The following is a 26,668-nucleotide window of genomic DNA, read 5'->3' on the forward strand; positions in this document are numbered from 1 at the left end:
TGAGCTAAACAATGCTCGTAAACATATCCTAATTAAGACGAACATCAAAAGACACGTGATGGAATTACATCACAAAAACCATCCACTTCCATTGAAGATAAAGCAATTCACAATTTGAAGAAGCACATTCTACTCATTACAGCATGTTTCCATAGGTGGCACCTGGAATTGAAGCAGAGACCTCTTGCTCTGCAGTAAAATGCTGTATGAATGAGCTATTTACTCTGTTCAATTGCAAATGAAACATTTTCATGATATAACATAGGCAGAACTGGAAACCCTCCTTTATCTAAGGAATCACTATGGTGCAATTTTGATCAACAATAATAAGGAACCCGCAGATTGCAGATATACATTGAACAAACACCCTGTTTCTCTTTTAAGGGGCACCTGGTTTTGGACCAGTGACCACTTGATCTGTTGTGAAATACTCCACCATTGAGCTATAGTGCATTGAATTGTAAAATAAAGATTGTCATTCAATAACAAAGGCTGAGCTGGAAACCCTGCCATATCTAAGGAATGACTTTGGTGCAATCTTGACCAAGAATAAAAGGTAACCAACAGATTGAAGATACACATTGAACAAACACCCAATTTCTCTTGTAGAGGGCACCTGGATTTGAACCAGAGACCTCTTGCTCTGCAGAAAAATGATGTATGAATGAGATATTCACTCTGTTCAATTGCAAATGAAACATTTTCATTATATAACAAAAGCAGAACTGGAAACCCTCCTTTATCTAAGGAATCACTATGGTGCAATTTTGATCAACAATAATAGGCAACCCGCAGATTGCAGATATACATTGAACAAACACCCTGTTTCTCATTTAAGGGGCACTTGGTTTTGGACCAGTGACCTCTTGATCTGCAGTTAAATTCTCTACCATTGAGCTAACAATGCTCGTAAACATATCCTAATTAAGACGAACATCAAAAGACACGTGATGGAATTACATCACAAAAACCATCCACTTCCATTGAAGATAAAGCAATTCACAATTTGAAGAAGCACATTCTACTCATTACAGCATGTTTCCATAGGTGGCACCTGGAATTGAAGCATAGACCTCTTGCTCTGCAGTAAAATGCTGTATGAATGAGCTATTTACTCTGTTCAATTGCAAATGAAACATTTTCATTATATAACATAGGCAGAACTGGAAACCCTCCTTTATCTAAGGAATCACTATTGTGCAATTTTGATCAACAATAATAAGGAACCCGCAGATTGCAGATATACATTGAACAAACACCCTGTTTCTCTTTTAAGGGGCACCTGGTTTTGGACCAGTGACCACTTGATCTGTTGTGAAATACTCCACCATTGAGCTATAGTGCATTGAATTGTAAAATAAAGATTGTCATTCAATAACAAAGGCTGAGCTATAAACCATACCATATCTAAGGAATGACTTTGGTGCAATCTTGACCAAGAATAAAAGGTAACCAACAGATTGAAGATACACATTGAACAAACACCCAATTTCTCTTGTAGAGGGCACCTGGATTTGAAGCAGAGACCTCTTGCTCTGCAGAAAAATGATGAATGAGTGAGATATTCACTCTGTTCAATTGCAAATGAAACATTTTCATTATATAACATAGGCAGAACTGGAAACCCTCCTTTATCTAAGGAATCACTATGGTGCAATTTTGATCAACAATAATAAGGAACCCGCAGATTGCAGATATACATTGAACAAACACCCTGTTTCTCTTTTAAGGGGCACCTGGTTTTGGACCAGTGACCACTTGATCTGTTGTGAAATACTCCACCATTGAGCTATAGTGCATTGAATTGTAAAATAAAGATTGTCATAAAATTACAAAGGCAGAGCTGGAGACCATGCCATATCTAAGGAATGACTTTGGTGCAATCTTGACCAAGAATAAAAGGTAAGCAACAGATTGAAGATACACATTGAACAAACACCCTAATTCTCTTGTAAGGGGCACCTGGATTTGAACCAGAGACCTCTTGCTCTGTAGAAAAATTATGAATGAATGAAATATTCACTCTGTTCAATTGCAAATGAAACATTCTCATTATATAACAAAAGCAGAACTGGAAACCCTCCTTTATCTAAGGAATCACTATGGTGCAATTTTGATCAACAATAATAGGCAACCCGCAGATTGCAGATATAAATTGAACAAACACCCTGTTTCTCATTTAAGGGGCACTTGGTTTTGGACCAGTGACCTCTTGATCTGCAGTGAAATACTCTAGCATTGAGCTATAGAGCATTGAATTGTAAAATAAAGATTGTCAATAAATTACAAAGGCAGAGCTGGAGACCCTGCCATATCTAAGGAATGAGTTTGGTGCAATCTTGACCAAGAATAAAATGTTAGCAACAGATTGAAGATACACATTGAACAAACACCCTAATTCTCTTGTAGGGGGCACCTGGATTTGAACCAGAGACCTCTTGATCTGCAGTCAAATGCTCTACCACTGAGCTATACCCCCTCCACTTGTAGATCACAAGCTCACATGTATTAATGAAGATGAATATCAAAAGCCCTGCGTGAGGAATCAACATTATGAACGCCATTCACTACCATCAAACGAAAAGGCAACTTACTGTTTAAAGAACCTCATTTTACTCATAACAGCATGTTTTCGTAGGGGGCTCCTGGATTTGAAGCAGAGACCTCTTGATCTGCTGTAAAACGCGCCACCACTGAGCTACACTCTGTTCGATTGCAATAGAAACATTCTCATTAGATAACGAAGGCAGAGCTGGAAACCCTCCCACATCTAAGAAATCACATTGGTGCAATCTTGACCAAAAATAAATTGCAACCAGCAGATTGAAGACATACATGGAAAAAACATCTTGTATCACTTTTAGTGTGAACCTGAATTTGAAGCAGAGACCTCTTGATCTGCAGTTAAATTCTCTATCATTGAGCTAAACAATGCTCGTAAACATATCCTAATTAAGACAAACATCAAAAGACACGTGATGGAATTACATCACAAAAACCATCCACTTCCATTGAAGATGAAGCAATTCACAATTTGAAGAAGCACATTCTACTCATTACAGCATGTTTCCATAGGTGGCACCTGGAATTGAAGCATAGACCTCTTGCTCTGCAGTAAAATGCTGTATGAATGAGATATTTACTCTGTTCAATTGCAAATGAAACATTTTCATTATATAACATAGGCAGAACTGGAAACCCTCCTTTATCTAAGGAATCACTATGGTGCAATTTTGATCAACAATAATAAGGAACCCGCAGATTGCAGATATACATTGAACAAACACCCTGTTTCTCTTTTAAGGGGCACCTGGTTTTGGACCAGTGACCACTTGATCTGCAGTGAAATACTCCACCATTGAGCTATAGTGCATTGAATTTTAAATAAAGATTGTCATTAAATAACAAAGGCAGAGCTGGAGACCCTGCCATATCTAAGGAATGACTTTGGTGCAATCTTGACCAAGAATAAAAGGTAAGCAACAGATTGAAGAAACACATTGAACAAACACCCTAATTCTCTTGTAGGGGGCACCTGGATTTGAACCAGAGACCTCTTGATCTGCAGTCAAATGCTCTACCACTGAGCTATACCCCCTCCACTTGTAGATCACAAGCTCACATGTATTAATGAAGATGAATATCAAAAGCCCTGCGTGAGGAATCAACATTATGAACGCCATTCACTACCATCAAACGAAAAGGCAACTTACTGTTTAAAGAACCTCATTTTACTCATAACAGCATGTTTTCGTAGGGGGCTCCTGGATTTGAAGCAGAGACCTCTTGATCTGCTGTAAAACGCGCCACCACTGAGCTACACTCTGTTCGATTGCAATAGAAACATTCTCATTAGATAACGAAGGCAGAGCTGGAAACCCTCCCACATCTAAGAAATCACATTGGTGCAATCTTGACCAAAAATAAATTGCAACCAGCAGATTGAAGACATACATGGAAAAAACATCTTGTATCACTTTTAGTGTGAACCTGAATTTGAAGCAGAGACCTCTTGATCTGCAGTTAAATTCTCTATCATTGAGCTAAACAATGCTCGTAAACATATCCTAATTAAGACAAACATCAAAAGACACGTGATGGAATTACATCACAAAAACCATCCACTTCCATTGAAGATGAAGCAATTCACAATTTGAAGAAGCACATTCTACTCATTACAGCATGTTTCCATAGGTGGCACCTGGAATTGAAGCATAGACCTCTTGCTCTGCAGTAAAATGCTGTATGAATGAGATATTTACTCTGTTCAATTGCAAATGAAACATTTTCATTATATAACATAGGCAGAACTGGAAACCCTCCTTTATCTAAGGAATCACTATGGTGCAATTTTGATCAACAATAATAAGGAACCCGCAGATTGCAGATATACATTGAACAAACACCCTGTTTCTCTTTTAAGGGGCACCTGGTTTTGGACCAGTGACCACTTGATCTGCAGTGAAATACTCCACCATTGAGCTATAGTGCATTGAATTGTAAAATAAAGATTGTCATTAAATAACAAAGGCAGAGCTGGAGACCCTGCCATATCTAAGGAATGACTTTGGTGCAATCTTGACCAAGAATAAAAGGTAAGCAACAGATTGAAGAAACACATTGAACAAACACCCTAATTCTTTTGTAGGGGGCAACTGGATTTGAACCAGAGACCTCTTGTTCTGCAGTCAAATGCTCTACCACTGAGCTATACCCCCTCCACTTGTAGAACACAAGCTCACATGTATTAATGAATATGAATATCAAAAGCCCTGCGTGAGGAATCAACATTATGAACGCCATTCACTACCATCAAACGAAAAGGCAACTTACTGTTTAAAGAACCTCATTTTACTCATAACAGCATGTTTTCGTAGGGGGCTCCTGGATTTGAAGCAGAGACCTCTTGATCTGCAGTAAAACGCGCCACCACTGAGCTACACTCTGTTCGATTGCAATAGAAACATTCTCATTAGATAACGAAGGCAGAGCTGGAAACCCTCCCACATCTAAGAAATCACATTGGTGCAATCTTGACCAAAAATAAATTGCAACCAGCAGATTGAAGACATACATGGAAAAAACATCTTGTATCACTTTTAGTGTGAACCTGAATTTGAAGCAGAGACCTCTTGATCTACAGTTAAATTCTCTACCATTGAGCTAACAATGCTCGTAAACATATCCTAATTAAGACGAACATCAAAAGACACGTGATGGAATTACATCACAAAAACCATCCACTTCCATTGAAGATAAAGCAATTCACAATTTGAAGAAGCACATTCTACTCATTACAGCATGTTTCCATAGGTGGCACCTGGAATTGAAGCATAGACCTCTTGCTCTGCAGTAAAATGCTGTATGAATGAGCTATTTACTCTGTTCAATTGCAAATGAAACATTTTCATTATATAACATAGGCAGAACTGGAAACCCTCCTTTATCTAAGGAATCACTATTGTGCAATTTTGATCAACAATAATAAGGAACCCGCAGATTGCAGATATACATTGAACAAACACCCTGTTTCTCTTTTAAGGGGCACCTGGTTTTGGACCAGTGACCACTTGATCTGTTGTGAAATACTCCACCATTGAGCTATAGTGCATTGAATTGTAAAATAAAGATTGTCATTCAATAACAAAGGCTGAGCTAGAAACCATACCATATCTAAGGAATGACTTTGGTGCAATCTTGACCAAGAATAAAAGGTAACCAACAGATTGAAGATACACATTGAACAAACACCCAATTTCTCTTGTAGAGGGCACCTGGATTTGAAGCAGAGACCTCTTGCTCTGCAGAAAAATGATGAATGAGTGAGATATTCACTCTGTTCAATTGCAAATGAAACATTTTCATTATATAACATAGGCAGAACTGGAAACCCTCCTTTATCTAAGGAATCACTATGGTGCAATTTTGATCAACAATAATAAGGAACCCGCTGATTGCAGATATACATTGAACAAACACCCTGTTTCTCTTTTAAGGGGCACCTGGTTTTGGACCAGTGACCACTTGATCTGTTGTGAAATACTCCACCATTGAGCTATAGTGCATTTAATTGTAAAATAAAGATTGTCATAAAATTACAAAGGCAGAGCTGGAGACCATGCCATATCTAAGGAATGACTTTGGTGCAATCTTGACCAAGAATAAAAGGTAAGCAACAGATTGAAGATACACATTGAACAAACACCCTAATTCTCTTGTAAGGGGCACCTGGATTTGAACCAGAGACCTCTTGCTCTGTAGAAAAATTATGAATGAATGAGATATTCACTCTGTTCAATTGCAAATGAAACATTCTCATTATATAACAAAAGCAGAACTGGAAACCCTCCTTTATCTAAGGAATCACTATGGTGCAATTTTGATCAACAATAATATTGAACCCGCAGATTGCAGATATACATTGAACAAACACCCTGTTTCTCATTTAAGGGGCACCTGGTTTTGGACCAGTGACCACTTGATCTGTTGTGAAATACTCCACCATTGAGCTATAGTGCATTGAATTGTAAAATAAAGATTGTCATAAAATTACAAAGGCAGAGCTGGAGACCCTGCCATATCTAAGGAATGACTTTGGTGCAATCTTGACCAAGAATAAATTGTAAGCAACAGATTGAAGATACACATTGAACAAACACCCTAATTCTCTTGTAGGGGGCACCTGGATTTGAACCAGAGACCTCTTGATCTGCAGTCAAATGCTCTACCACTGAGCTATACCCCCTCCACTTGTAGAACACACGCTCACATGTATTAATGAAGATGAATATCAAAAGCCCTGCTTGAGGAACCTACATTATGAACGCCATTCACTACCATCAAACGAAAAGGCAACTTACTGTTTAAAGAACCTCATTTTACTCATAACAGCATGTTTTCGTAGGGGGCTCCTGGATTTGAAGCAGAGACCTCTTGATCTGCAGTAAAACGCGCCACCACTGAGCTACACTCTGTTCGATTGCAATAGAAACATTCTCATTAGATAACGAAGGCAGAGCTGGAAACCCTCCCACATCTAAGAAATCACATTGGTGCAATCTTGACCAAAAATAAATTGCAACCAGCAGATTGAAGACATACATGGAAAAAACATCTTGTATCACTTTTAGTGTGAACCTGAATTTGAAGCAGAGACCTCTTGATCTGCAGTTAAATTCTCTACCATTGAGCTAAACAATGCTCGTAAACATATCCTAATTAAGACGAACATCAAAAGACACGTGATGGAATTACATCACAAAAACCATCCACTTCCATTGAAGATAAAGCAATTCACAATTTGAAGAAGCACATTCTACTCATTACAGCATGTTTCCATAGGTGGCACCTGGAATTGAAGCAGAGACCTCTTGCTCTGCAGTAAAATGCTGTATGAATGAGCTATTTACTCTGTTCAATTGCAAATGAAACATTTTCATGATATAACATAGGCAGAACTGGAAACCCTCCTTTATCTAAGGAATCACTATGGTGCAATTTTGATCAACAATAATAAGGAACCCGCAGATTGCAGATATACATTGAACAAACACCCTGTTTCTCTTTTAAGGGGCACCTGGTTTTGGACCAGTGACCACTTGATCTGTTGTGAAATACTCCACCATTGAGCTATAGTGCATTGAATTGTAAAATAAAGATTGTCATTCAATAACAAAGGCTGAGCTGGAAACCCTGCCATATCTAAGGAATGACTTTGGTGCAATCTTGACCAAGAATAAAAGGTAACCAACAGATTGAAGATACACATTGAACAAACACCCAATTTCTCTTGTAGAGGGCACCTGGATTTGAACCAGAGACCTCTTGCTCTGCAGAAAAATGATGTATGAATGAGATATTCACTCTGTTCAATTGCAAATGAAACATTTTCATTATATAACAAAAGCAGAACTGGAAACCCTCCTTTATCTAAGGAATCACTATGGTGCAATTTTGATCAACAATAATAGGCAACCCGCAGATTGCAGATATACATTGAACAAACACCCTGTTTCTCATTTAAGGGGCACTTGGTTTTGGACCAGTGACCTCTTGATCTGCAGTTAAATTCTCTACCATTGAGCTAACAATGCTCGTAAACATATCCTAATTAAGACGAACATCAAAAGACACGTGATGGAATTACATCACAAAAACCATCCACTTCCATTGAAGATAAAGCAATTCACAATTTGAAGAAGCACATTCTACTCATTACAGCATGTTTCCATAGGTGGCACCTGGAATTGAAGCATAGACCTCTTGCTCTGCAGTAAAATGCTGTATGAATGAGCTATTTACTCTGTTCAATTGCAAATGAAACATTTTCATTATATAACATAGGCAGAACTGGAAACCCTCCTTTATCTAAGGAATCACTATTGTGCAATTTTGATCAACAATAATAAGGAACCCGCAGATTGCAGATATACATTGAACAAACACCCTGTTTCTCTTTTAAGGGGCACCTGGTTTTGGACCAGTGACCACTTGATCTGTTGTGAAATACTCCACCATTGAGCTATAGTGCATTGAATTGTAAAATAAAGATTGTCATTCAATAACAAAGGCTGAGCTATAAACCATACCATATCTAAGGAATGACTTTGGTGCAATCTTGACCAAGAATAAAAGGTAACCAACAGATTGAAGATACACATTGAACAAACACCCAATTTCTCTTGTAGAGGGCACCTGGATTTGAAGCAGAGACCTCTTGCTCTGCAGAAAAATGATGAATGAGTGAGATATTCACTCTGTTCAATTGCAAATGAAACATTTTCATTATATAACATAGGCAGAACTGGAAACCCTCCTTTATCTAAGGAATCACTATGGTGCAATTTTGATCAACAATAATAAGGAACCCGCAGATTGCAGATATACATTGAACAAACACCCTGTTTCTCTTTTAAGGGGCACCTGGTTTTGGACCAGTGACCACTTGATCTGTTGTGAAATACTCCACCATTGAGCTATAGTGCATTGAATTGTAAAATAAAGATTGTCATAAAATTACAAAGGCAGAGCTGGAGACCATGCCATATCTAAGGAATGACTTTGGTGCAATCTTGACCAAGAATAAAAGGTAAGCAACAGATTGAAGATACACATTGAACAAACACCCTAATTCTCTTGTAAGGGGCACCTGGATTTGAACCAGAGACCTCTTGCTCTGTAGAAAAATTATGAATGAATGAAATATTCACTCTGTTCAATTGCAAATGAAACATTCTCATTATATAACAAAAGCAGAACTGGAAACCCTCCTTTATCTAAGGAATCACTATGGTGCAATTTTGATCAACAATAATAGGCAACCCGCAGATTGCAGATATAAATTGAACAAACACCCTGTTTCTCATTTAAGGGGCACTTGGTTTTGGACCAGTGACCTCTTGATCTGCAGTGAAATACTCTAGCATTGAGCTATAGAGCATTGAATTGTAAAATAAAGATTGTCAATAAATTACAAAGGCAGAGCTGGAGACCCTGCCATATCTAAGGAATGAGTTTGGTGCAATCTTGACCAAGAATAAAATGTTAGCAACAGATTGAAGATACACATTGAACAAACACCCTAATTCTCTTGTAGGGGGCACCTGGATTTGAACCAGAGACCTCTTGATCTGCAGTCAAATGCTCTACCACTGAGCTATACCCCCTCCACTTGTAGATCACAAGCTCACATGTATTAATGAAGATGAATATCAAAAGCCCTGCGTGAGGAATCAACATTATGAACGCCATTCACTACCATCAAACGAAAAGGCAACTTACTGTTTAAAGAACCTCATTTTACTCATAACAGCATGTTTTCGTAGGGGGCTCCTGGATTTGAAGCAAAGACCTCTTGATCTGCTGTAAAACGCGCCACCACTGAGCTACACTCTGTTCGATTGCAATAGAAACATTCTCATTAGATAACGAAGGCAGAGCTGGAAACCCTCCCACATCTAAGAAATCACATTGGTGCAATCTTGACCAAAAATAAATTGCAACCAGCAGATTGAAGACATACATGGAAAAAACATCTTGTATCACTTTTAGTGTGAACCTGAATTTGAAGCAGAGACCTCTTGATCTGCAGTTAAATTCTCTATCATTGAGCTAAACAATGCTCGTAAACATATCCTAATTAAGACAAACATCAAAAGACACGTGATGGAATTACATCACAAAAACCATCCACTTCCATTGAAGATGAAGCAATTCACAATTTGAAGAAGCACATTCTACTCATTACAGCATGTTTCCATAGGTGGCACCTGGAATTGAAGCATAGACCTCTTGCTCTGCAGTAAAATGCTGTATGAATGAGATATTTACTCTGTTCAATTGCAAATGAAACATTTTCATTATATAACATAGGCAGAACTGGAAACCCTCCTTTATCTAAGGAATCACTATGGTGCAATTTTGATCAACAATAATAAGGAACCCGCAGATTGCAGATATACATTGAACAAACACCCTGTTTCTCTTTTAAGGGGCACCTGGTTTTGGACCAGTGACCACTTGATCTGCAGTGAAATACTCCACCATTGAGCTATAGTGCATTGAATTGTAAAATAAAGATTGTCATTAAATAACAAAGGCAGAGCTGGAGACCCTGCCATATCTAAGGAATGACTTTGGTGCAATCTTGACCAAGAATAAAAGGTAAGCAACAGATTGAAGAAACACATTGAACAAACACCCTAATTCTCTTGTAGGGGGCACCTGGATTTGAACCAGAGACCTCTTGATCTGCAGTCAAATGCTCTACCACTGAGCTATACCCCCTCCACTTGTAGATCACAAGCTCAAATGTATTAATGAAGATGAATATCAAAAGCCCTGCGTGAGGAATCAACATTATGAACGCCATTCACTACCATCAAACGAAAAGGCAACTTACTGTTTAAAGAACCTCATTTTACTCATAACAGCATGTTTTCGTAGGGGGCTCCTGGATTTGAAGCAGAGACCTCTTGATCTGCTGTAAAACGCGCCACCACTGAGCTACACTCTGTTCGATTGCAATAGAAACATTCTCATTAGATAACGAAGGCAGAGCTGGAAACCCTCCCACATCTAAGAAATCACATTGGTGCAATCTTGACCAAAAATAAATTGCAACCAGCAGATTGAAGACATACATGGAAAAAACATCTTGTATCACTTTTAGTGTGAACCTGAATTTGAAGCAGAGACCTCTTGATCTGCAGTTAAATTCTCTATCATTGAGCTAAACAATGCTCGTAAACATATCCTAATTAAGACAAACATCAAAAGACACGTGATGGAATTACATCACAAAAACCATCCACTTCCATTGAAGATGAAGCAATTCACAATTTGAAGAAGCACATTCTACTCATTACAGCATGTTTCCATAGGTGGCACCTGGAATTGAAGCATAGACCTCTTGCTCTGCAGTAAAATGCTGTATGAATGAGATATTTACTCTGTTCAATTGCAAATGAAACATTTTCATTATATAACATAGGCAGAACTGGAAACCCTCCTTTATCTAAGGAATCACTATGGTGCAATTTTGATCAACAATAATAAGGAACCCGCAGATTGCAGATATACATTGAACAAACACCCTGTTTCTCTTTTAAGGGGCACCTGGTTTTGGACCAGTGACCACTTGATCTGCAGTGAAATACTCCACCATTGAGCTATAGTGCATTGAATTGTAAAATAAAGATTGTCATTAAATAACAAAGGCAGAGCTGGAGACCCTGCCATATCTAAGGAATGACTTTGGTGCAATCTTGACCAAGAATAAAAGGTAAGCAACAGATTGAAGAAACACATTGAACAAACACCCTAATTCTCTTGTAGGGGGCACCTGGATTTGAACCAGAGACCTCTTGATCTGCAGTCAAATGCTCTACCACTGAGCTATACCCCCTCCACTTGTAGAACACAAGCTCACATGTATTAATGAAGATGAATATCAAAAGCCCTGCGTGAGGAACCAACATTATGAACGCCATTCACTACCATCAAACGAAAAGGCAACTTACTGTTTAAAGAACCTCATTTTACTCATAACAGCATGTTTTCGTAGGGGGCTCCTGGATTTGAAGCAGAGACCTCTTGATCTGCAGTAAAACGCGCCACCACTGAGCTACACTCTGTTCGATTGCAATAGAAACATTCCCATTAGATAACGAAGGCAGAGCTGGAAACCCTCCCACATCTAAGAAATCACATTGGTGCAATCTTGACCAAAAATAAATTGCAACCACCAGATTGAAGACATACATGGAAAAAACATCTTGTATCACTTTTAGTGTGAACCTGAATTTGAAGCAGAGACCTCTTGATCTGCAGTTAAATTCTCTACCATTGAGCTAAACAATGCTCGTAAACATATCCTAATTAAGACGAACATCAAAAGACACGTGATGGAATTACATCACAAAAACCATCCACTTCCATTGAAGATAAAGCAATTCACAATTTGAAGAAGCACATTCTACTCATTACAGCATGTTTCCATAGGTGGCACCTGGAATTGAAGCATAGACCTCTTGCTCTGCAGTAAAATGCTGTATGAATGAGCTATTTACTCTTTTCAATTGCAAATGAAACATTTTCATTATATAACAAAGGCAGAACTGGAAACCCTCCTTTATCTAAGGAATCACTATGGTGCAATTTTGATCAACAATAATAAGCAACCCGCAGATTGCAGATATACATTGAACAAACACCCTGTTTCTCTTTTAAGGGGCACCTGGTTTTGGACCAGTGACCACTTGATCTGTTGTGAAATACTCCACCATTGAGCTAAAGTGCATTGAATTGTAAAATAAAGATTGTCATTCAATAACAAAGGCTGAGCTGGAAACCCTGCCATATCTAAGGAATGACTTTGGTGCAATCTTGACCAAGAATAAAAGGTAACCAACAGATTGAAGATACACATTGAACAAACACCCAATTTCTCTTGTAGAGGGCACCTGGATTTGAACCAGAGACCTCTTGCTCTGCAGAAAAATGATGTATGAATGAGATATTCACTCTGTTCAATTGCAAATGAAACATTGTCATTATATAACAAAAGCAGAACTGGAAACCCTCCTTTATCTAAGGAATCACTATGGTGCAATTTTGATCAACAATAATAAGGAACCCACAGATTGCAGATATACAATGAACAAACACCCTGTTTCTCTTTTAAGGGGCACCTGGTTTTGGACCAGTGACCACTTGATCTGTTGTGAAATACTCCACCATTGAGCTATAGTGCATTGAATTGTAAAATAAAGATTGTCATTCAATAACAAAGGCTGAGCTGGAAACCCTGCCATATCTAAGGAATGACTTTGGTGCAATCTTGACCAAGAATAAAATGTAAGCAACTGATTGAAGATACACATTGAGCAAACACCCTAATTCTCTTGTAGGGGGCACCTGGATTTGAACCAGAGACCTCTTGATCTGCAGTCAAATGCTCTACCACTGAGCTATACCTCCTCCACTTGTAGAACACACGCTCACATGTATTAATGAAGATGAATATCAAAAGCCCTGCTTGAGGAACCTACATTATGAACGCCATTCACTACCATCAAACGAAAAGGCAACTTACTGTTTAAAGAACCTCATTTTACTCATAACAGCATGTTTTCGTAGGGGGCTCCTGGATTTGAAGCAGAGACCTCTTGATCTGCAGTAAAACGCGCCACCACTGAGCTACACTCTGTTCGATTGCAATAGAAACATTCTCATTAGATAACGAAGGCAGAGCTGGAAACCCTCCCACATCTAAGAAATCACATTGGTGCAATCTTGACCAAAAATAAATTGCAACCAGCAGATTGAAGACATACATGGAAAAAACATCTTGTATCACTTTTAGTGTGAACCTGAATTTGAAGCAGAGACCTCTTGATCTGCAGTTAAATTCTCTACCATTGAGCTAAACAATGCTCGTAAACATATCCTAATTAAGACGAACATCAAAAGACACGTGATGGAATTACATCACAAAAACCATCCACTTCCATTGAAGATAAAGCAATTCACAATTTGAAGAAGCACATTCTACTCATTACAGCATGTTTCCATAGGTGGCACCTGGAATTGAAGCAGAGACCTCTTGCTCTGCAGTAAAATGCTGTATGAATGAGCTATTTACTCTGTTCAATTGCAAATGAAACATTTTCATGATATAACATAGGCAGAACTGGAAACCCTCCTTTATCTAAGGAATCACTATGGTGCAAATTTGATCTACAATAATAAGGAACCCGCAGATTGCAGATATACATTGAACAAACACCCTGTTTCTCTTTTAAGGGGCACCTGGTTTTGGACCAGTGACCACTTGATCTGTTGTGAAATACTCCACCATTGAGCTATAGTGCATTTAATTGTAAAATAAAGATTGTCATAAAATTACAAAGGCAGAGCTGGAGACCATGCCATATCTAAGGAATGACTTTGGTGCAATCTTGACCAAGAATAAAAGGTAAGCAACAGATTGAAGATACACATTGAACAAACACCCTAATTCTCTTGTAAGGGGCACCTGGATTTGAACCAGAGACCTCTTGCTCTGTAGAAAAATTATGAATGAATGAGATATTCACTCTGTTCAATTGCAAATGAAACATTCTCATTATATAACAAAAGCAGAACTGGAAACCCTCCTTTATCTAAGGAATCACTATGGTGCAATTTTGATCAACAATAATAGGCAACCCGCAGATTGCAGATATACATTGAACAAACACCCTGTTTCTCATTTAAGGGGCACTTGGTTTTGGACCAGTGACCTCTTGATCTGCAGTGAAATACTCTAGCATTGAGCTATAGTGCATTGAATTGTAAAATAAAGATTGTCATTCAATAACAAAGGCTGAGCTGGAAACCCTGCCATATCTAAGGAATGACTTTGGTGCAATCTTGACCAAGAATAAAAGGTAACCAACAGATTGAAGATACACATTGAACAAACACCCAATTTCTCTTGTAGAGGGCACCTGGATTTGAACCAGAGACCTCTTGCTCTGCAGAAAAATGATGTATGAATGAGATATTCACTCTGTTCAATTGCAAATGAAACATTCTCATTATATAACAAAAGCAGAACTGGAAACCCTCCTTTATCTAAGGAATCACTATGGTGCAATTTTGATCAACAATAATAGGCAACCCGCAGATTGCAGATATACATTGAACAAACACCCTGTTTCTCTTTTAAGGGGCACCTGGTTTTGGACCAGTGACCACTTGATCTGTTGTGAAATACTCCACCATTGAGCTATAGTGCATTTAATTGTAATATAAAGATTGTCATTCAATAACAAAGGCTGAGCTGGAAACCCTGCCATATCTAAGGAATGAATTTGGTGCAATCTTGACCAAGAATAAAATGTAAGCAACAGATTGAAGATACACATTGAACAAACACCCAATTTCCTTGTAGAGGGCACCTGGATTTGAACCAGAGACCTCTTGCTCTGTAGAAAAATGATGTATGAATGAGATATTCACTCTGTTCAATTGCAAATGAAACATTCTCATTATATAACAAAAGCAGAACTGGAAACCCTCCTTTATCTAAGGAATCACTATGGTGCAATTTTGATCAACAATAATAGGCAACCCGCAGATTGCAGATATAAATTGAACAAACACCCTGTTTCTCATTTAAGGGGCACTTGGTTTTGGACCAGTGACCTCTTGATCTGCAGTGAAATACTCTAGCATTGAGCTATAGTGCATTGAATTGTAAAATAAAGATTGTCATAAAATTACAAAGGCAGAGCTGGAGACCCTGCCATATCTAAGGATTGACTTTGGTGCAATCTTGACCAAGAATAAAAGTTAAGCAACAGATTGAAGAAACACATTGAACAAACACCCTAATTCTTTTGTAGGGGGCAACTGGATTTGAACCAGAGACCTCTTGATCTGCAGTCAAATGCTCTACCACTGAGCTATACCCCCTCCACTTGTAGAACACAAGCTCACATGTATTAATGAAGATGAATATCAAAAGCCCTGCGTGAGGAATCAACATTATGAACGCCATTCACTACCATCAAACGAAAAGGCAACTTACTGTTTAAAGAACCTCATTTTACTCATAACAGCATGTTTTCGTAGGGGGCTCCTGGATTTGAAGCAGAGACCTCTTGATCTGCAGTAAAACGCGCCACCACTGAGCTACACTCTGTTCGATTGCAATAGAAACATCCTCATTAGATAACGAAGGCAGAGCTGGAAACCCTCCCACATCTAAGAAATCACATTGGTGCAATCTTGACCAAAAATAAATTGCAACCAGCAGATTGAAGACATACATGGAAAAAACATCTTGTATCACTTTTAGTGTGAACCTGAATTTGAAGCAGAGACCTCTTGATCTGCAGTTAAATTCTCTACCATTGAGCTAACAATGCTCGTAAACATATCCTAATTAAGACGAACATCAAAAGACACGTGATGGAATTACATCACAAAAACCATCCACTTCCATTGAAGATAAAGCAATTCACAATTTGAAGAAGCACATTCTACTCATTACAGCATGTTTCCATAGGTGGCACCTGGAATTGAAGCATAGACCTCTTGCTCTGCAGTAAAATGCTGTATGAATGAGCTATTTACTCTGTTCAATTGCAAATGAAACATTTTCATTATATAACATAGGCAGAACTGGAAACCCTCCTTTATCTAAGGAATCACTATTGTGCAATTTTGATCAACAATAATAAGGAACCCGCAGATTGCAGATATACATTGAACAAACACCCTGTTTCTCTTTTAAGGGGCACCTGGTTTTGGACCAGTGACCACTTGATCTGTTGTGAAATACTCCACCATTGAGCTATAGTGCATTGAATTGTAAAATAAAGATTGTCATTCAATAACAAAGGCTGAGCTAGAAACCATACCATATCTAAGGAATGACTTTGGTGCAATCTTGACCAAGAATAAAAGGTAACCAACAGATTGAAGATACACATTGAACAAACACCCAATTTCTCTTGTAGAGGGCACCTGGATTTGAAGCAGAGACCTCTTGCTCTGCAGAAAAATGATGAATGAGTGAGATATTCACTCTGTTCAATTGCAAATGAAACATTTTCATTATATAACATAGGCAGAACTGGAAACCCTCCTTTATCTAAGGAATCACTATGGTGCAATTTTGATCAACAATAATAAGGAACCCGCAGATTGCAGATATACATTGAACAAACACCCTGTTTCTCTTTTAAGGCGAACCTGGTTTTGGACCAGTGACCACTTGATCTGTTGTGAAATACTCCACCATTGAGCTATAGTGCATTTAATTGTAAAATAAAGATTGTCATAAAATTACAAAGGCAGAGCTGGAGACCATGCCATATCTAAGGAATGACTTTGGTGCAATCTTGACCAAGAATAAAAGGTAAGCAACAGATTGAAGATACACATTGAACAAACACCCTAATTCTCTTGTAAGGGGCACCTGGATTTGAACCAGAGACCTCTTGCTCTGTAGAAAAATTATGAATGAATGAGATATTCACTCTGTTCAATTGCAAATGAAACATTCTCATTATATAACAAAAGCAGAACTGGAAACCCTCCTTTATCTAAGGAATCACTATGGTGCAATTTTGATCAACAATAATAGGCAACCCGCAGATTGCAGATATAAATTGAACAAACACCCTGTTTCTCATTTAAGGGGCACTTGGTTTTGGACCAGTGACCTCTTGATCTGCAGTGAAATACTCTAGCATTGAGCTATAGAGCATTGAATTGTAAATTAAAGATTGTCAATAAATTACAAAGGCAGAGCTGGAGACCCTGCCATATCTAAGGAATGACTTTGGTGCAATCTTGACCAAGAATAAAATGTAAGCAACAGACTGAAGATACACATTGAACAAACACCCTAATTCTCTTGTAGGGTGCACCTGGATTTGAACCAGAGACCTCTTGAGCTGCAGTCAAATGCTCTACCACTGAGCTATATCCCCTCCATTTGTAGAACACAATCTCACATGTATTAATGAAGATGAATATCAAAAGCCCTGCGTGAGGAACCAACATTATGAACGCCATTCACTACCATCAAACGAAAAGGCAACTTACTGTTTAAAGAACCTCATTTTACTCATAACAGCATGTTTTCGTAGGGGGCTCCTGGATTTGAAGCAGAGACCTCTTGATCTGCAGTAAAACGCGCCACCACTGAGCTACACTCTGTTCGATTGCAATAGAAACATTCTCATTAGATAACGAAGGCAGAGCTGGAAACCCTCCCACATCTAAGAAATCACATTGGTGCAATCTTGACCAAAAATAAATTGCAACCAGCAGATTGAAGACATACATGGAAAAAACATCTTGTATCACTTTTAGTGTGAACCTGAATTTGAAGCAGAGACCTCTTGATCTGCAGTTAAATTCTCTACCATTGAGCTAACAATGCTCGTAAACATATCCTAATTAAGACGAACATCAAAAGACACGTGATGGAATTACATCACAAAAACCATCCACTTCCATTGAAGATAAAGCAATTCACAATTTGAAGAAGCACATTCTACTCATTACAGCATGTTTCCATAGGTGGCACCTGGAATTGAAGCATAGACCTTTTGCTCTGCAGTAAAATGCTGTATGAATGAGCTATTTACTCTGTTCAATTGCAAATGAAACATTTTCATGATATATCATAGGCAGAACTGGAAACCCTCCTTTATCTAAGGAATCACTATTGTGCAATTTTGATCAACAATAATAAGGAACCCGCAGATTGCAGATATACATTGAACAAACACCCTGTTTCTCTTTTAAGGGGCACCTGGTTTTGGACCAGTGACCACTTGATCTGTTGTGAAATACTCCACCATTGAGCTATAGTGCATTTAATTGTAAAATAAAGATTGTCATAAAATTACAAAGGCAGAGCTGGAGACCCTGCCATATCTAAGGAATGACTTTGGTGCAATCTTGACCAAGAATAAAAGGTAAGCAACAGATTGAAGATACACATTGAACAAACACCCTAATTCTCTTGTAAGGGGCACCTGGATTTGAACCAGAGACCTCTTGCTCTGTAGAAAAATTATGAATGAATGAGATATTCACTCTGTTCAATTGCAAATGAAACATTCTCATTACATAACAAAAGCAGAACTGGAAACCCTCCTTTATCTAAGGAATCACTATGGTGCAATTTTGATCAACAATAATAGGCAACCCGCAGATTGCAGATATAAATTGAACAAACACCCTGTTTCTCATTTAAGGGGCACTTGGTTTTGGACCAGTGACCTCTTGATCTGCAGTGAAATACTCTAGCATTGAGCTATAGAGCATTGAATTGTAAAATAAAGATTGTCAATAAATTACAAAGGCAGAGCTGGAGACCCTGCTATATCTAAGGAATGACTTTGGTGCAATCTTGACCAAGAATAAAATGTAAGCAACAGATTGAAGATACACATTGAACAAACACCCTAATTCTCTAGTAGGGGGCACCTGGATTTGAACCAGAGACCTCTTGAGCTGCAGTCAAATGCTCTACCACTGAGCTATACCCCCTCCACTTGTAGAACACACGCTCACATGTATTAATGAAGATGAATATCAAAAGCCCTGCGTGAGGAACCAACATTATGAACGCCATTCACTACCATCAAACGAAAAGGCAACTTACCGTTTAAAGAACCTCATTTTACTCATAACTGCATGTTTTCTTAGGGGCTCCTGGATTTGAAGCAGAGACCTCTTGATCTGCAGTAAAACGCGCCACCACTGAGCTACACTCTGTTCGATTGCAATAGAAACATTCTCATTAGATAACGAAGGCAGAGCTGGACACCCTCCCACATCTAAGAAATCACATTGGTGCAATCTTGACCAAAAATAAATTGCAACCAGCAGATTGAAGACATACATGGAAAAAACATCTTGTATCACTTTTAGTGTGAATCTGAATTTGAAGCAGAGACCTCTTGATCTGCAGTTAAGTTCTCTACCATTGAGCTAACAATGCTCGTAAACATATCCTAATTAAGACGAACATCAAAAGACACGTGATGGAATTACATCACAAAAACCATCCACTTCCATTGAAGATAAAGCAATTCACAATTTGAAGAAGCACATTCTACTCATTACAGCATGTTTCCATAGGTGGCACCTGGAATTGAAGCATAGACCTCTTGCTCTGCAGTAAAATGCTGTATGAATGAGCTATTTACTCTGTTCAATTGCAAATTAAACATTTTCATTATATAACAAAGGCAGAACTGGAAACCCCCCCTTATCTAAGGAATCACTATGGTGCAATTTTGATCAACAATAATAAGGAACCCGCAGATTGCAGATATACATTGAACAAACACCCTGTTTCTCTTTTAAGGGGCACCTGGTTTTGGACCAGTGACCACTTGATCTGTTGTGAAATACTCCACCATTGAGCTATAGTGCATTGAATTGTAAAATAAAGATTGTCATTCAATAACAAAGGCTGAGCTGGAAACCCTGCCATATCTAAGGAATGACTTTGGTGCAATCTTGACCAAGAATAAAAGGTAACCAACAGATTGAAGATACACATTGAACAAACACCCAATTTCTCTTGTAGAGGGCACCTGGATTTGAACCAGAGACCTCTTGCTCTGCAGAAAAATGATGTATGAATGAGATATTCACTCTGTTCAATTGCAAATGAAACATTCTCATTATATAACAAAAGCAGAACTGGAAACCCTCCTTTATCTAAGGAATCACTATGGTGCAATTTTGATCAACACTGATAAGGAACCCGCAGATTGCAGATATACATTGAACAAACACCCTGTTTCTCTTTTAAGGGGCACCTGGTTTTGGACCAGTGACCTCTTGATCTGCAGTGAAATACTCTAGCATTGAGCTATAGTGCATTGAATTGTAAAATAAAGATTGTCATTCAATAACAAAGGCTCAGCTGGAAACCATACCATATCTAAGGAATGACTTTGGTGCAATCTTGACCAAGAATAAATTGTAAGCAACAGATTGAAAATACACATTGAACAAACACCCTAATTCTCTTGTAGGGGGCACCTGGATTTGAACCAGAGACCTCTTGATCTGCAGTCAAATGCTCTACCACTGAGCTATACCCCCTCCACTTGTAGAACACACGCTCACATGTATTAATGAAGATGAATATCAAAAGCCCTGCTTGAGGAACCTACATTATGAACGCCATTCACTACCATCAAACGAAAAGGCAACTTACTGTTTAAAGAACCTCATTTTACTCATAACAGCATGTTTTCGTAGGGGGCTCCTGGATTTGAAGCAGAGACCTCTTGATCTGCAGTAAAACGCGCCACCACTGAGCTACACTCTGTTCGATTGCAATAGAAACATTCTCATTAGATAACGAAGGCAGAGCTGGAAACCCTCCCACATCTAAGAAATCACATTGGTGCAATCTTGACCAAAAATAAATTGCAACCAGCAGATTGAAGACATACATGGAAAAAACATCTTGTATCACTTTTAGTGTGAACCTGAATTTGAAGCAGAGACCTCTTGATCTGCAGTTAAATTCTCTACCATTGAGCTAAACAATGCTCGTAAACATATCCTAATTAAGACGAACATCAAAAGACACGTGATGGAATTACATCACAAAAACCATCCACTTCCATTGAAGATAAAGCAATTCACAATTTGAAGAAGCACATTCTACTCATTACAGCATGTTTCCATAGGTGGCACCTGGAATTGAAGCATAGACCTCTAGCTCTGCAGTAAAATGCTGTATGAATGAGCTATTTACTCTGTTCAATTGCAAATGAAACATTTTCATTATATAACAAAGGCAGAACTGGAAACCCTCCTTTATCTAAGGAATCACTATGGTGCAATTTTGATCAACAATAATAAGGAACCCGCAGATTGCAGATATACATTGAACAAACACCCTGTTTCTCTTTTAAGGGGCACCTGGTTTTGGACCAGTGACCACTTGATCTGTTGTGAAATACTCCACCATTGAGCTATAGTGCATTGAATTGTAAAATAAAGATTGTCATTCAATAACAAAGGCTGAGCTGGAAACCCTGCCATATCTAAGGAATGACTTTGGTGCAATATTGACCAAGAATAAAAGGTAAGCAACAGATTGAAGAAAAACATTGAACAAACACCCAATTTCCTTGTAGAGGGCACCTGGATTTGAACCAGAGACCTCTTGCTCTGTAGAAAAATGATGTATGAATGAGATATTCACTCTGTTCAATTGCAAATGAAACATTCTCATTATATAACAAAAGCAGAACTGGAAACCCTCCTTTATCTAAGGAATCACTATGGTGCAATTTTGATCAACAATGATAAGGAACCCGCAGATTGCAGATATACATTGAACAAACACCCTGTTTCTCTTTTAAGGGGCACCTGGTTTTGGACCAGTGACCTCTTGATCTGCAGTGAAATACTCTAGCATTGAGCTATAGTGCATTGAATTGTAAAATAAAGATTGTCATTCAATAACAAAGGCTCAGCTGGAAACCATACCATATCTAAGGAATGACTTTGGTGCAATCTAGACCAAGAATAAAAGGTAACCAACAGATTGAAGATACACATTGAACAAACACCCAATTTCTCTTGTAGAGGGCACCTGGATTTGAACCAGAGACCTCTTGATCTGCAGTCAAATGATCTACCACTGAGCTATACCCCCTCCACTTGTAGAACACACGCTCACATGTATTAATGAAGATGAATATCAAAAGCCCTGCGTGAGGAACCAACATTATGAACGCCATTCACTACCATCAAACGAAAAGGCAACTTACTGTTTAAAGAACCTCATTTTACTCATAACTGCATGTTTTCGTAGGGGGCTCCTGGATTTGAAGCAGAGACCTCTTGATCTGCAGTAAAACGCGCCACCACTGAGCTACACTCTGTTCGATTGCAATAGAAACATTCTCATTAGATAACGAAGGCAGAGCTGGACACCCTCCCACATCTAAGAAATCACATTGGTGCAATCTTGACCAAAAATAAATTGCAACCAGCAGATTGAAGACATACATGGAAAAAACATCTTGTATCACTTTTAGTGTGAATCTGAATTTGAAGCAGAGACCTCTTGATCTGCAGTTAAGTTCTCTACCATTGAGCTAACAATGCTCGTAAACATATCCTAATTAAGACGAACATCAAAAGACACGTGATGGAATTACATCACAAAAACCATCCACTTCCATTGAAGATAAAGCAATTCACAATTTGAAGAAGCACATTCTACTCATTACAGCATGTTTCCATAGGTGGCACCTGGAATTGAAGCATAGACCTCTTGCTCTGCAGTAAAATGCTGTATGAATGAGCTATTTACTCTGTTCAATTGCAAATTAAACATTTTCATTATATAACAAAGGCAGAACTGGAAACCCCCCCTTATCTAAGGAATCACTATGGTGCAATTTTGATCAACAATAATAAGGAACCCGCAGATTGCAGATATACATTGAACAAACACCCTGTTTCTCTTTTAAGGGGCACCTGGTTTTGGACCAGTGACCACTTGATCTGTTGTGAAATACTCCACCATTGAGCTATAGTGCATTGAATTGTAAAATAAAGATTGTCATTCAATAACAAAGGCTGAGCTGGAAACCCTGCCATATCTAAGGAATGACTTTGGTGCAATCTTGACCAAGAATAAAAGGTAACCAACAGATTGAAGATACACATTGAACAAACACCCAATTTCTCTTGTAGAGGGCACCTGGATTTGAACCAGAGACCTCTTGCTCTGCAGAAAAATGATGTATGAATGAGATATTCACTCTGTTCAATTGCAAATGAAACATTTTCATTATATAACAAAAGCAGAACTGGAAACCCTCCTTTATCTAAGGAATCACTATGGTGCAATTTTGATCAACAATAATAGGCAACCCGCAGATTGCAGATATACATTGAACAAACACCCTGTTTCTCATTTAAGGGGCACTTGGTTTTGGACCAGTGACCTCTTGATCTGCAGTTAAATTCTCTACCATTGAGCTAACAATGCTCGTAAACATATCCTAATTAAGACGAACATCAAAAGACACGTGATGGAATTACATCACAAAAACCATCCACTTCCATTGAAGATAAAGCAATTCACAATTTGAAGAAGCACATTCTACTCATTACAGCATGTTTCCATAGGTGGCACCTGGAATTGAAGCATAGACCTCTTGCTCTGCAGTAAAATGCTGTATGAATGAGCTATTTACTCTGTTCAATTGCAAATGAAACATTTTCATTATATAACATAGGCAGAACTGGAAACCCTCCTTTATCTAAGGAATCACTATTGTGCAATTTTGATCAACAATAATAAGGAACCCGCAGATTGCAGATATACATTGAACAAACACCCTGTTTCTCTTTTAAGGGGCACCTGGTTTTGGACCAGTGACCACTTGATCTGTTGTGAAATACTCCACCATTGAGCTATAGTGCATTGAATTGTAAAATAAAGATTGTCATTCAATAACAAAGGCTGAGCTATAAACCATACCATATCTAAGGAATGACTTTGGTGCAATCTTGACCAAGAATAAAAGGTAACCAACAGATTGAAGATACACATTGAACAAACACCCAATTTCTCTTGTAGAGGGCACCTGGATTTGAAGCAGAGACCTCTTGCTCTGCAGAAAAATGATGAATGAGTGAGATATTCACTCTGTTCAATTGCAAATGAAACATTTTCATTATATAACATAGGCAGAACTGGAAACCCTCCTTTATCTAAGGAATCACTATGGTGCAATTTTGATCAACAATAATAAGGAACCCGCAGATTGCAGATATACATTGAACAAACACCCTGTTTCTCTTTTAAGGGGCACCTGGTTTTGGACCAGTGACCACTTGATCTGTTGTGAAATACTCCACCATTGAGCTATAGTGCATTGAATTGTAAAATAAAGATTGTCATAAAATTACAAAGGCAGAGCTGGAGACCATGCCATATCTAAGGAATGACTTTGGTGCAATCTTGACCAAGAATAAAAGGTAAGCAACAGATTGAAGATACACATTGAACAAACACCCTAATTCTCTTGTAAGGGGCACCTGGATTTGAACCAGAGACCTCTTGCTCTGTAGAAAAATTATGAATGAATGAAATATTCACTCTGTTCAATTGCAAATGAAACATTCTCATTATATAACAAAAGCAGAACTGGAAACCCTCCTTTATCTAAGGAATCACTATGGTGCAATTTTGATCAACAATAATAGGCAACCCGCAGATTGCAGATATAAATTGAACAAACACCCTGTTTCTCATTTAAGGGGCACTTGGTTTTGGACCAGTGACCTCTTGATCTGCAGTGAAATACTCTAGCATTGAGCTATAGAGCATTGAATTGTAAAATAAAGATTGTCAATAAATTACAAAGGCAGAGCTGGAGACCCTGCCATATCTAAGGAATGAGTTTGGTGCAATCTTGACCAAGAATAAAATGTTAGCAACAGATTGAAGATACACATTGAACAAACACCCTAATTCTCTTGTAGGGGGCACCTTGATTTGAACCAGAGACCTCTTGATCTGCAGTCAAATGCTCTACCACTGAGCTATACCCCCTCCACTTGTAGATCACAAGCTCACATGTATTAATGAAGATGAATATCAAAAGCCCTGCGTGAGGAATCAACATTATGAACGCCATTCACTACCATCAAACGAAAAGGCAACTTACTGTTTAAAGAACCTCATTTTACTCATAACAGCATGTTTTCGTAGGGGGCTCCTGGATTTGAAGCAGAGACCTCTTGATCTGCTGTAAAACGCGCCACCACTGAGCTACACTCTGTTCGATTGCAATAGAAACATTCTCATTAGATAACGAAGGCAGAGCTGGAAACCCTCCCACATCTAAGAAATCACATTGGTGCAATCTTGACCAAAAATAAATTGCAACCAGCAGATTGAAGACATACATGGAAAAAACATCTTGTATCACTTTTAGTGTGAACCTGAATTTGAAGCAGAGACCTCTTGATCTGCAGTTAAATTCTCTATCATTGAGCTAAACAATGCTCGTAAACATATCCTAATTAAGACAAACATCAAAAGACACGTGATGGAATTACATCACAAAAACCATCCACTTCCATTGAAGATGAAGCAATTCACAATTTGAAGAAGCACATTCTACTCATTACAGCATGTTTCCATAGGTGGCACCTGGAATTGAAGCATAGACCTCTTGCTCTGCAGTAAAATGCTGTATGAATGAGATATTTACTCTGTTCAATTGCAAATGAAACATTTTCATTATATAACATAGGCAGAACTGGAAACCCTCCTTTATCTAAGGAATCACTATGGTGCAATTTTGATCAACAATAATAAGGAACCCGCAGATTGCAGATATACATTGAACAAACACCCTGTTTCTCTTTTAAGGGGCACCTGGTTTTGGACCAGTGACCACTTGATCTGCAGTGAAATACTCCACCATTGAGCTATAGTGCATTGAATTGTAAAATAAAGATTGTCATTAAATAACAAAGGCAGAGCTGGAGACCCTGCCATATCTAAGGAATGACTTTGGTGCAATCTTGACCAAGAATAAAAGGTAAGCAACAGATTGAAGAAACACATTGAACAAACACCCTAATTCTC

The 26,668-nt window shown here is 38.4% G+C and overlaps 14 non-coding genes across 14 annotated transcripts; all 14 read right to left on the reverse strand.

The window, feature by feature from the left end:
* Positions 1–2,407: 2,407 nt before the first annotated feature.
* On the reverse strand, positions 2,408–2,479 carry trnac-gca (transfer RNA cysteine (anticodon GCA)). Its single transcript has one exon. It is a non-coding gene; the product is annotated as a tRNA-Cys (tRNA).
* A 1,047-nt stretch (positions 2,480–3,526) lies between these two features.
* Positions 3,527–3,598, reverse strand: trnac-gca (transfer RNA cysteine (anticodon GCA)). Its single transcript has one exon. It is a non-coding gene; the product is annotated as a tRNA-Cys (tRNA).
* Positions 3,599–4,646: 1,048 nt separating this feature from the next.
* trnac-gca (transfer RNA cysteine (anticodon GCA)) lies at positions 4,647–4,718 on the reverse strand. The gene has a single exon. It is a non-coding gene; the product is annotated as a tRNA-Cys (tRNA).
* Positions 4,719–6,673: 1,955 nt separating this feature from the next.
* On the reverse strand, positions 6,674–6,745 carry trnac-gca (transfer RNA cysteine (anticodon GCA)). The gene has a single exon. It is a non-coding gene; the product is annotated as a tRNA-Cys (tRNA).
* A 2,848-nt stretch (positions 6,746–9,593) lies between these two features.
* On the reverse strand, positions 9,594–9,665 carry trnac-gca (transfer RNA cysteine (anticodon GCA)). Its single transcript has one exon. It is a non-coding gene; the product is annotated as a tRNA-Cys (tRNA).
* Positions 9,666–10,713: 1,048 nt separating this feature from the next.
* On the reverse strand, positions 10,714–10,785 carry trnac-gca (transfer RNA cysteine (anticodon GCA)). Its single transcript has one exon. It is a non-coding gene; the product is annotated as a tRNA-Cys (tRNA).
* A 1,048-nt stretch (positions 10,786–11,833) lies between these two features.
* On the reverse strand, positions 11,834–11,905 carry trnac-gca (transfer RNA cysteine (anticodon GCA)). Its single transcript has one exon. It is a non-coding gene; the product is annotated as a tRNA-Cys (tRNA).
* Positions 11,906–13,407: 1,502 nt separating this feature from the next.
* Positions 13,408–13,479, reverse strand: trnac-gca (transfer RNA cysteine (anticodon GCA)). The gene has a single exon. It is a non-coding gene; the product is annotated as a tRNA-Cys (tRNA).
* Positions 13,480–15,888: 2,409 nt separating this feature from the next.
* trnac-gca (transfer RNA cysteine (anticodon GCA)) lies at positions 15,889–15,960 on the reverse strand. The gene has a single exon. It is a non-coding gene; the product is annotated as a tRNA-Cys (tRNA).
* A 1,955-nt stretch (positions 15,961–17,915) lies between these two features.
* On the reverse strand, positions 17,916–17,987 carry trnac-gca (transfer RNA cysteine (anticodon GCA)). The gene has a single exon. It is a non-coding gene; the product is annotated as a tRNA-Cys (tRNA).
* A 1,501-nt stretch (positions 17,988–19,488) lies between these two features.
* On the reverse strand, positions 19,489–19,560 carry trnac-gca (transfer RNA cysteine (anticodon GCA)). The gene has a single exon. It is a non-coding gene; the product is annotated as a tRNA-Cys (tRNA).
* Positions 19,561–21,060: 1,500 nt separating this feature from the next.
* trnac-gca (transfer RNA cysteine (anticodon GCA)) lies at positions 21,061–21,132 on the reverse strand. The gene has a single exon. It is a non-coding gene; the product is annotated as a tRNA-Cys (tRNA).
* A 1,501-nt stretch (positions 21,133–22,633) lies between these two features.
* On the reverse strand, positions 22,634–22,705 carry trnac-gca (transfer RNA cysteine (anticodon GCA)). The gene has a single exon. It is a non-coding gene; the product is annotated as a tRNA-Cys (tRNA).
* Positions 22,706–25,552: 2,847 nt separating this feature from the next.
* Positions 25,553–25,624, reverse strand: trnac-gca (transfer RNA cysteine (anticodon GCA)). Its single transcript has one exon. It is a non-coding gene; the product is annotated as a tRNA-Cys (tRNA).
* Between the last annotated feature and the right edge of the window lie 1,044 nt (positions 25,625–26,668).

The sequence above is a fragment of the Amia ocellicauda genome, chromosome 21, assembly GCF_036373705.1.
Source record: "Amia ocellicauda isolate fAmiCal2 chromosome 21, fAmiCal2.hap1, whole genome shotgun sequence".
In the NCBI taxonomy this organism is placed as follows: domain Eukaryota; kingdom Metazoa; phylum Chordata; class Actinopteri; order Amiiformes; family Amiidae; genus Amia; species Amia ocellicauda.